The sequence below is a fragment of the Dicentrarchus labrax genome, unplaced genomic scaffold (genome assembly GCF_905237075.1).
Source record: "Dicentrarchus labrax unplaced genomic scaffold, dlabrax2021, whole genome shotgun sequence".
NCBI classification, from domain to species: domain Eukaryota; kingdom Metazoa; phylum Chordata; class Actinopteri; family Moronidae; genus Dicentrarchus; species Dicentrarchus labrax.
In genome coordinates, this window is record NW_026136718.1 from 12,388,085 (window position 1) to 12,398,745 (window position 10,661).

At 39.1% G+C, this 10,661-nt stretch overlaps 1 long non-coding RNA gene across 1 annotated transcript; it reads right to left on the reverse strand.

Annotated features, from left to right (window-relative positions):
• Nucleotides 1-429: 429 nt before the first annotated feature.
• On the reverse strand, nt 430-10,273 carry LOC127349894 (uncharacterized). The gene is made up of 2 exons (XR_007880447.1): nt 10,187-10,273; nt 430-896 (listed from the first exon to the last, which is right to left on the reverse strand). It is a non-coding gene; the product is annotated as an uncharacterized LOC127349894 (long non-coding RNA).
• Between the last annotated feature and the right edge of the window lie 388 nt (nt 10,274-10,661).

The window sequence follows — 10,661 nt, forward strand, 5'->3', positions numbered from 1 at the left end:
TGTTGCTCACTGGTATTCTGAGTCAATATTGCTTTAGTGGTTGCTACTGTGAGCCAACAGTAGGACTCAAAGCAAATAATGTTTTTTTTAATCATTCAGTGTGCTGAGACCTTGAGACAACAGCGTTATTCTGTGTTGAATTCATGTGTCAGTAGTGTCAAAGGCATGCATCTGTTTACACTGACAGATTGTTTGGTAAACTGCGAAAAAAGATTTTGCCTGTGAGATTTATTTCTTTAAAAACAAGAAACATTGAGTTTTTGCCCCATTTCAGGATTTTTCACATAATAGATCATATTTGATGAAACTATATGTCCATATAAGATCTAAATAAGTTGTGTTATGCCACTGGTTGAAATAATATCTATATGTTGGATTATGTATTTAAGTTTGCTTAAGGTTAGTTATGTACCACTTTTTGCTTTACAGTAATGTTGCAAAAAAAGTTTATTTGAATTGTGACAGGGGGAAGTGCAGCAGCTGGTTAGTGTACATTTACAGTAACCATTTTAACATTACACAACATTTGAGGTTTAAAAAAATATATAACTCTGTATTTTCCAAACTCTCATTTAACACTCTTACACTCTCTATGACTTTATTTCTACACACACACACACACACACACACACACACACACACACACACACTCATAAACCACGTAGGATACGTGTCTCCTTTCCCTAGTAATTTGCTGCATGTCCTTGCCATGTTGAATGTAAAAAGAGAGAGAACAAGGAGAACATCAGATATCAGTGTGGTTGCATCCTCCCTACACCAGATCCAGCCAGATCCACTGATAGACGTGAGAGAGTATATGCCCCAGACAGGATATTAGAATGGACGTTTCCTTCTTCCGTACACCACAGGCATGGCCCTCTTCTACTTGTCTTTCTCTGTAGAAAGACACAGAGAAAAGATAAAGACGTGAGCGGAGCTGACAGGCTGCTGGAGCCACTGTCTCCTTCGCTGTTTGCATCTTGAGTCGGTTTCTGATTTGATCCTGAGAGGATGATTGTGATAGGGGCTTTTTGGTATGTGGACGACAGATGGCAAGGGATGATGCAGATCTCTGTTTTCGAGGTGGTAGGAAGCTATTTGATGGTGAAAAACAATATTTGTCTTGTTTTAATTTAACCTTTATTTAACCATGTAGCCCCAGTGAGATAAGGGATCCCTTTTTTTTCTTGGAGACAGGGTCAAGAGAGCCACATCATGATACATTTATTTTTGTAGAAAAACAACAAGAGACAAAATGAAAAAGCAAATTTGAAACAGAGCCACATGAGAAGAAAAAGGAAATGCAAAATGCCCAACACAGGGCAGGGGTTAAGGATGTCACTTTTCTTGGAGCGCCCAGCATCTACAGACATTGTTTATTTACGATTCATACACAGAGGATAGATTTACTGAGGGTGCTGTGCCAGTTTTTTTGAGGCGCAGATGTGACTCATTCTGCACAGATGTTGCACTGTGTGTTACAAACATACAGACCAGGTCAGACTCACTATTTGTGTGCCATATTAGCAAGTGTTTTTCTGTTTTGACATTAATTGAACCCAAAATTAGTTGTTTAAATTATAACCGATTTGTCTATATGTTGTTGTCAAAATATAAGCATCTTAATCTATATGCCAAGCTTTTTACATTGTGAAAACATCAACATACTGAGAGCCTTTTAACGAACAGAAAAAAAAAACACATTTTCAACCTTGCTTTCAACCAAATTAGGCAGCTATTTTGTGACTAGACTTTTTTTCTTTCTCAGTGTTTTCAGCATTTTATACAGTGGGATATTTCAAAATTTGTATACTGGACTTTTGTGGCACTGATGAGAGAGGCTGCATGTTTCTTTAACCATCTGTAACCTAAACAAATTCAGCGATATGACTTTATATAAACTTTGCATGGCTATCAACCCCACTGTAATTGACAGCAACTGTAATTAGTTAAAAGTGTGTTTGTACATGCCAGTGCATTCATGCGTCTGAATTAGTGTTTATGCATGCCTGTGGATGGGCATTCCATATGTGTGAGCATGTGTGCATGCATGCGTATTCCATCACACATGACCTACTGTACCTACAGACCATGCTCCGCACTCTCTGCAGTGGTACATTTTGTGACACCATAAGCTTTACATTACACTTTGAATACAGTTTTTAATATGTAAATTAAACTCTCACCTGCATCTATGCCACTTCAAAATCCCTACATTTTAACCTGCCAGAGAAGTCCTAATGAACCGGATATTTTATCCATAAAAGCTTCATTATAATGTGACCTCATTAACATGTAAAAGTGAATCCATATGTGCTTCTTGTGCCTGTGCATGTGAACTGACACATAATTTACATAGTTAACAAGCAGCCGAGCGAGAATAAAACATGTGAACCGTAATGAGACGGGCAACATCCTGCAACATATGTCTTGATCGGATAGAAGCTCGGTCCTCTCCACCCCACCCAGTTTAGGCCTTGAGCAGAACACCTCAGTGCCTTCAGTACAAGACCTGAACCAGATGTTTGTTGTTTTTTTTCTACTGTATGATAAAATTATTTAAGCCCTTTAGTTTTGGGGGCACGGCATTTGCTGTTACATTTTATGGCCCTTTCTGTGGTGGTGGTATGTCAGGAATGGTTTTAGCTCGCTGTAAATCTAGAGTTGACCTACACAGGATGGGGCTAGCCAGGAGATAATAGACATATGGGATCACTATCTGTCGGATATGGCACAGACTAAAGTGCATAAGTATAAACAGGGTGGACTAAGGGTTAGACGAGAGTGTGAATTTATGGTTGTGCGCAGTCGCAACTGGCCTCTTCTTTGTCCGTCTCACTCGTGCTCTCTCTTTATCCCTTACCCTCAAATGCTATGTATGTGAATTGGTAATTGCCTGATACACTGGGAGTTTAATGAGAAAATGTCTGGCAAAGGCAATCACCAGTTCCAGGCTATTTGCTTTCAGCACAGATTATTTCAGTGAGTGAGTGCACAAAATTGGATCATTATGGAGTGGGTTTTATAATGCAAGAATGACAGAGAGCATTAGAAGGGTAGGCATGATGCTTCCTTATTTAACTATTTCATTCATTTTACATTCATCAGTTTGGGTTAGTCCGAGTCCTTTCCACAGGTTAAAGACATCGGTTTTTGGAGACAAATGAGAGAAAGAAGAAGGAGTCAATCAAAAAAAGTAGACTGACAAAGTGTTTTTGTGTGTAATTATTTGTAGTGCTGTCAAACAATTAAAATATTTAATTGTGATTAATCGCATTAATGTCATAGTTAACGCGCAATTAATCGCACATTTTTATCTATTCTTGATTTCTTTTTGTGCCATTATTTTTTCTCATTTTAATGCTCTTATCAACATGGAAAAGTGGATCGGCTTGCTTTGTGCAAATGTTGTTTTTATTGAAAAATCATCCATTGTCGCCTGGCTTTGACGAGGGGGCGGAGAATTCGCATCAGCTGTGTGCTTGGCCATCAAGTGGTATTTCAGACTGGACATGCTGCGATGATAGCTCAGTTCACAACGACAAAACACACAGATCACTTTGGACTTGTCAATGGAACCATTTGGCAACTTTTGAAAAGTAAACTTTCCATTCAGAATATTATTGGCATCAATTTCGGCGTGTCATGCTCGCCATCCACTCAAAACATAACGTCTACTACTAAAAAAGTGTTTGCGGCGTGCCTGTTGTTTTGTTTCCGGTCTAGCTAGATCCGGTGTGGTGTTGTAGTTTTTCTAACGTTACTAGTTGTTGCAACAGCGTGTGAAAAAAACTACAAAGCGTGCTAGGCCAAAAAGAACGTTAATCTCGCGATAAAAAAATTTACGCCGTTAAAATGGGTTTGTGTTAACGCCGTTAATAACGCGTTTAACTGACAGCACTAATCTTTTGTATTTGTGCTGGTAGTTCCACTGAGATTTTCTTATTAATGATCGGCTTTCAAAAACTGCAGCATTATGTGTTTGCATTTCAAATCAAGTAATAGACAATCTAAAAGTGAGGTGGGGAAGGGGAGATGGAATGCGAAACAATCAGCAAGAAAAAAAGGAGGCAGATAGTTTTACAAATATGATATTTGTTTTGAGCTGATAAAGATGATGACTATCAAATGGCTGGCATTTGTCAGTGGCTGACTGTGATTGTACAGAGCATTTCCTAGGTGAAAAGGTGTGGTACACATAGTGTGAAGCAGCTCATTTCTGAAAAAAAAAAAGATGTACTTGCCCAGGAACGTTGATGCAGATCAAGATTTTTTCACCCCGACTCCCTCACTGCTTCCAAAACACTGCTAAAATCAAGCAGAGCTAAAGGGTCCCTCACGCCTGGTTCCAAAAGCCTAGAGATTAGTGTGGTTGGTACGGTATGGTTCCTAATTCCTATATATGGCACTTTGAATGTATAGGCCAGACTGAGTAGACAAAGCCAGTCTATCCAATACCAGCAGGGCTGTACATAAACTCCAAACTCTGTCAATCTTTCCATCCAGAGAAATGCTGGAAGTGTTCCCAGAGTTACGGTAAGCTGAGGCCGCTAGTGATGACTTCACCCTGAGACGACCTAATTGGGGAACTGTCATGACATTATTGCTAAATCCCCCTTAAATAAATCTTTGAGTTTGAATCGTGCTATGAATTATGGTCTTGAGGAAAATGCCTATTGGGATTTTTTTTTGATTAATAGTGTCAGAGGACATATTAAAAAATGAGGTGGGGGGTCTGCGGATGGCAAGGTGGTGGATCTGTGAATGGGTAATCACATCTGCAATCCGGGGCCCTGCCACCTAATACTCACGGCAGGGTCCAAGGTAAACACAGCTGTGAAATGTCCTGAGTGACTGCACAAATAATAAATCTGTATGTGTGCAGTGGGCGGCTGCTGGGCCATTTCTCCTTCAACTCTCTGTCTGTCTGTCTGTCTGTCTATCTTCCTCCCTGTCTGTCTGACTGTTTCCCAGAGGGACAGTAGCAGCGCTCACAATCAGCAGTAGAATGCAGTGACTGTGTACGAATGAAAGACGGCAGCAAATCAAGATGGATGACAAAAAGAATGACAACACGCATGCTTTTGAGGTATCGTAGATTTGGCTTCATCCATCCATCCACATTTACTCTCAATTTAGACAAGCTGTTTTGTTTGGAGCACTGTGCTGCTTAGAAGTGTGTGAAACATTATGAGACAGAATTCATTCATGTGAAGGGAATACGATGTCCTACTTTTAAATCTGTACACTGCAGAATTGGTGGAGGGAATATGTTTGATGGAGGTAAAAAGTATGAAGCCATATTATATCGAATGTTACCTCCCCTCAGGAGAGAAAGTTTTTTATTACCTTAAATTCCGATTTTTCAAGCACAATAATGACTGCAAGCAAATATGACTCAGACTTTACTGGTGCATGAAAAACAGGCAAAATACAGTTAATAGCTCAAGTAAAATCAGGATGAAATTTCTTTTTTGACTTATCACACTAGTGTTTCCAGAACTTTAGCCAAGAAAATTACTCACTGTCACTTTTAATGGTATTCATATTTTTGCCTAAAAAATTGCAGTGTAGATTGAAGCCCAACCCTTGTGACATAGTCCCATATTGATATTCAACTATCTTCAAAGTATTGTATTTGCTGTATATTCACTAACCAGCTTTACATTAATCCAAGTAATAATGGACCCTTTCTTTCTTTCTTTCTTTCTTTATTCTAACCTCCCCTGTCATCTAACTGTATTTTAACTCTAACCTAAGATCTCTAAGATCGACACTCACTATCTACTGCTTACACTTTTTCACATTTGCCCAAATATTACATTCATAGTCTCTGATTATGTAATTTGTTCACTTTTCTCCCTAACCTAACTCACGTGACCATTCAAATGTGGCTGTCGAGGTCTTTTAATACGTTTTTAATGAGGTGACGTACTGTGAATCAGAGCAGAATTAGAGCTCCACTGCTAAAAGCTACTGATTCCGCCAGTGACAATAGTGAATTAATAAATGAGTATGGAGCGAGAAACAATGTTTTAAGTATTACAAATTAATTCAAACCTTATGGTATGGTAAACTAAACTATAAAATCCCAGGTATTACTTCACCTGGTTCCGCAATAAATCATTTCATGTTATTGCATTCACTACTTGTGAGTTTGTATTTATTCATGTTTGACAGTTATGTGATCCATGTTTGACAGTAATGTGATTCATGTGCATGTTTGATAGTAATATGATGTGGTAAAATGTAGGGTTAATGTATGAATGCATGTTTTAAACTCACCATAGCTATAAAATAAGCTAACTGGCCTCTCTGCGCCATGTCATATTCCCAATTGTTAATTACTGTAGACACATTGTAATTTTACCTTTTAGTTTCCCCTTCACCAATTCACTTCCCATGCAAATAGACTGATTTTGGATGGATGGATGGATGGATTTTAAACTCACCATTTTTTAACAATACAATTCCAAGGCATCCTGTGGAAATGTCTTTGAAATCAAAACTCTGTAATATAATCTGTATTGTACACAATTACCTAATTTTGAAGGTTGTTTTCATTCACTTTTTTTGTATCTTGCGAGACCACAATGTTAAGTTGTGGCACATAGATTTAGAAGAGTCCTGCTCGGAAAAGATACATTTAGTTTTCAACAGCAAGTCTTATTTTTGTATTTTTTAGCCAAAATTCCTATCAGCCCCAACAGCAATTTACTAATTCATTGTCTCCTCCTCAAAAATGGCCTAATTTCTTTCTCTCGTGCCAGTTGGCACTTAAATTGTCACAATCAGGTTTTTAATAGGACCTGGAAATAATCTATCCTGCCAAAAAATTTCAACACAAGCCCTAGTAAATAATTCAGGCAATGCAGGAGGTCTACTGCAAAGGCAAGTGTTTGCATAAGCCATTCTGTCATCTCTTTGTCACCAAAGTGTGGAGATCTCCTGGAGGGGATTCAGTGCAGGTGTAGGAACATTGACTTTGTCGTCCCCTTTACTTGTGTTCTTCTTGTCAAGAGGTGTTGAATATTCTCTATACGTGTCCCGGGGAATGAGAGCAAAGGAGGAGGAGCAGGGAGTTTTTCCCACTCAGACATCACAGACACCCAAAGCACCTAACGGACACATCAGCGCTGTCCATGTCAATAATGTCAGATGGTGTTTGACTGGCCAAGAAGAGATTCAATTTGACCAAATTCTAGGGTGATTATACAACACTTCATCTCTGAAATATGCAGATATATTCCCATGCCTTAAGATAGTGCCATCTGGATCTCGCCAATATACACCAAAGTTTCTGACACTGAATACTTTTTAATAGAAACAGTTTGCACCAACAATGAAAGCTTAAGCAGTATCCATAGTCGTCCATTGCTGCAACTTGTCAAACCAGGACCTAAATATCATTACAATATTCTGGTAACAAACAGTTTCTTATTCTGTTTGAATTCCATGTTTTCCCGCTTCCAATGATAATATGGGTAATATTGTCGGTAAGAGTTCAAAACCAGGCCTAAGAGTTTAATGTACCACCCAATTTACAGCAGAGAAATATCTTTCCTTGTACCTCCCCCGAATATGACCAGTCCAGCACCACAGCAATATTTTCAGGGCACCACCACACTTCTCAGTTATTTTTTATTGCCAGGACTGAACACTCTTGTCAAAACAAGCCTTCATTTTTAATTGAGATCAGTCCCTCTAAGGATGATTTCAAACATAGTCTGCTGAAGGGTTTTTTTCTTTTCTGGATTAAAGGCCACTCATGCCAAAGCTGGTGTGGTCCAGAGAAGAAAGCTGGAAATAAAAGTATATGAGGGCTTAATTTCTTATTCTATATATCGACTTACTAATACATAGTACTTAGGTTTACAGTTGGTTCCACAGTGTTTTTGTTTAAATGCTGCAACATTGTGAATGCTAATATAATGAAAATTTGTAGAGGAGATACCATTTGACATAAGTAGGGTTGTGTAATAAGCTCACCTTCATGAAAGCCAGCAAAGCACAAAACACTCCTCTTATATCAGCCTAAATTTCCATTTGAGAAATATGCCTTCTCTGAAGCTGCTGCAGCAGATTAAATGTCTTAAGATGGAGTGACATTCAGTACTTGTGAGTTGCTGGCTATGGGAGAGAGTTGTTCTTCAGCACAAGTATTGAATTGGCCACATAAATGAAATACAAAGTACATCAATTCCTTAAGTCTTCAAATAAAGGGTCGATGCAGCTGCTTTCCACTTCAATGCCAAGGAGCCATTTTGTCAGTCACGGCCACTATCAACATTATACTGTGCCTTTAAATGTACTTTCATACTTGGTTATGAAGACGTGTGTGTGGGGGGCACCGTTGTGTTGATTGAGTCACATCCAGCAGTGCTGCTGTGGGTGCAAAACAGCCTCCGGTATTAGCATGTATAAACAGGCTTATAAATGGAGCACTATTTGGCTGTTCATTTTCATCCTCTTAACAGTAAACAAGGCGGAACAGGCCCTGACACCCTCAAATAAATGGAGACCAAGGCACGCAAATTCAGCTGCAGCAGGGAACCGGGGAGGGTTGTTTGAGTTAAGGTCAATCCTGTTTAGATTGCATTGGTCGTAGGCCGATTTTTTATTTTTTTTTGCATTTTGTTTGTTGAGCTTTTCTGTGAGGCAAATAATGTATTCATGTATTCTGAAATCTGATGTAATGAATGTGACTGTGTTTACTTGTGTTGTAGGGCTGGTTTTTATGGTGAAGTGTGTGTTTGGAGTTCGGGAGGGGGGGTGTACAAAGCACAATAGTTGCACTCACGTATAAATATAGGTGCATTCTAGCAAAGGCTTGTTGGGGAAAATATACAATGTTTTGTATATTTAAATTCATGGTGACATCTGTGGAAAGAATTGGTTCTACACAAGTGTTCAGAGCGTCTATTTTTGTTATGTAACAAATCTTGGCTTGGGGTTGGCTGGGGTCAAGTCTCAAGAAACTGACATGTTCCAAATGACATTACATTAACTATATCAAGGCTGTTATAATGATTGAATCAGTATGCTCAGACAATCTGATTTTATGCTACCTACCACAAAATGTCAACAAGCCCAAATAGAAGAGTGTCTTTTAAAGAAAGTCGAGCATCTTAAAATATAAAGCCCAGGTACCGGAGTTACAAAGTGAGTGAATGTTTCACTTGGACAGGTGATGCTCAGCTATTGCTGGATTTGTTTGTCTATCTCAGTAGTGCCATAAAACTGTGAGAAAAAAAGGCTTGATGCAACTTTGAATTTATACACTTGAACAATGTGAAGAAAACACCTTTTGGTCTGGTTTCCTTCTACTGCACATGACACAATATAAAGAACCATCTGAATTCGTATCCTGTAACAGATTAAAACCGTTAAGCACCGTGCTTCAAGTCTAGTAAAATCATTGTCATGAAATTTATTACAAACTATTACAGTAACGTGAAAAATTAGAAGCCTCTACCATTGCTGGATTATGAATAATGAGGTTAGTCTAAATCATTTGGATTCGCATTTAAATGTTCGGAGCTCGACTGTCCTCATAACTGTATATACAAAGGCTGAGAGACAAAGCTGTATTTTTACAAGCTATTTGACAGATTCATCTGCCACCTGTCAGTGACAGTGTGTCTCTATTGGACGACATGTCTTTGAATTATGCCACATGCGAAGATAATGGTAATTGTCAAAATGGCGGACAGGTTATATGAGCTCTCCATTCATTAAACACCATCAGTCGTTTCTGAAGAACCCATTTAGATGAGCAAACTGGAGACAAAGCAGCATGTCATTGTGATAGGTCCCATCTTGGCTTTTTAGAGCTTTGCTAAAACAAAGACAGGATTAAGAGCATGGATTGAAATGGTAAACCACAGTCAAATACATTTGTTTCTCTAACACGGAACAGTCTCCGTGCTCCCTGCGGCGACCTGCTCCGAGTTATTTATGATGTCGAAATTAATCTCACTTAGCACGATGGGCTCTCGAAGAGGGGCCCTCCTTCTGAGTCGGCCGCCGAGCGAGGGATGAGAGAGAGATTGAGTAGAGGAGAGAGAGCGCAGAGCCACCGAGGACTTATTCAAATCCTCCCTCATAGATTAGCAATCGCAGCTTGACAAGCCGCCCCGCAAGTTATTATTTATTTAATTTTTTGGAAATCGAAGCTGTTTCTTACCAACATGTCAGAGACAGGGGGTAATCCGTTTGGAATTTACGAGTGATGAGACAGGAGACAAACTTGCCGGCGTGTCACAGAGTACAGAGGATGCAGGAAGTAAAATATGCAAATGAGGTCTGCAGGCTTTAAAGCAGCTGTCTGTTTGATTGCTGCTCTCTTGCATTGTTTGCCTATGATGGATGGAGGCTTTCGTTGCAGGGGCCCATTAGGAGTACAAATATTATGATTTATGATTACACATGATCTTTGATTGTAAATTGATGTGAGGCTCTTTAAATGTATGCCGTGGTATTGCTTAGAAATGTATATGCGGACGTATATATCTATGAACCAAAAACCAAAACAGTTCACTTCAATGTTCAATGGTGTCTGCATATTAACAAAGGGTCCAACAAAGATTCAACTTGGATAGTCATGGTAAAAGTCCATGAAAAATGCGAAAAGAGCAATTCATGACCAAGACCAGCATCAA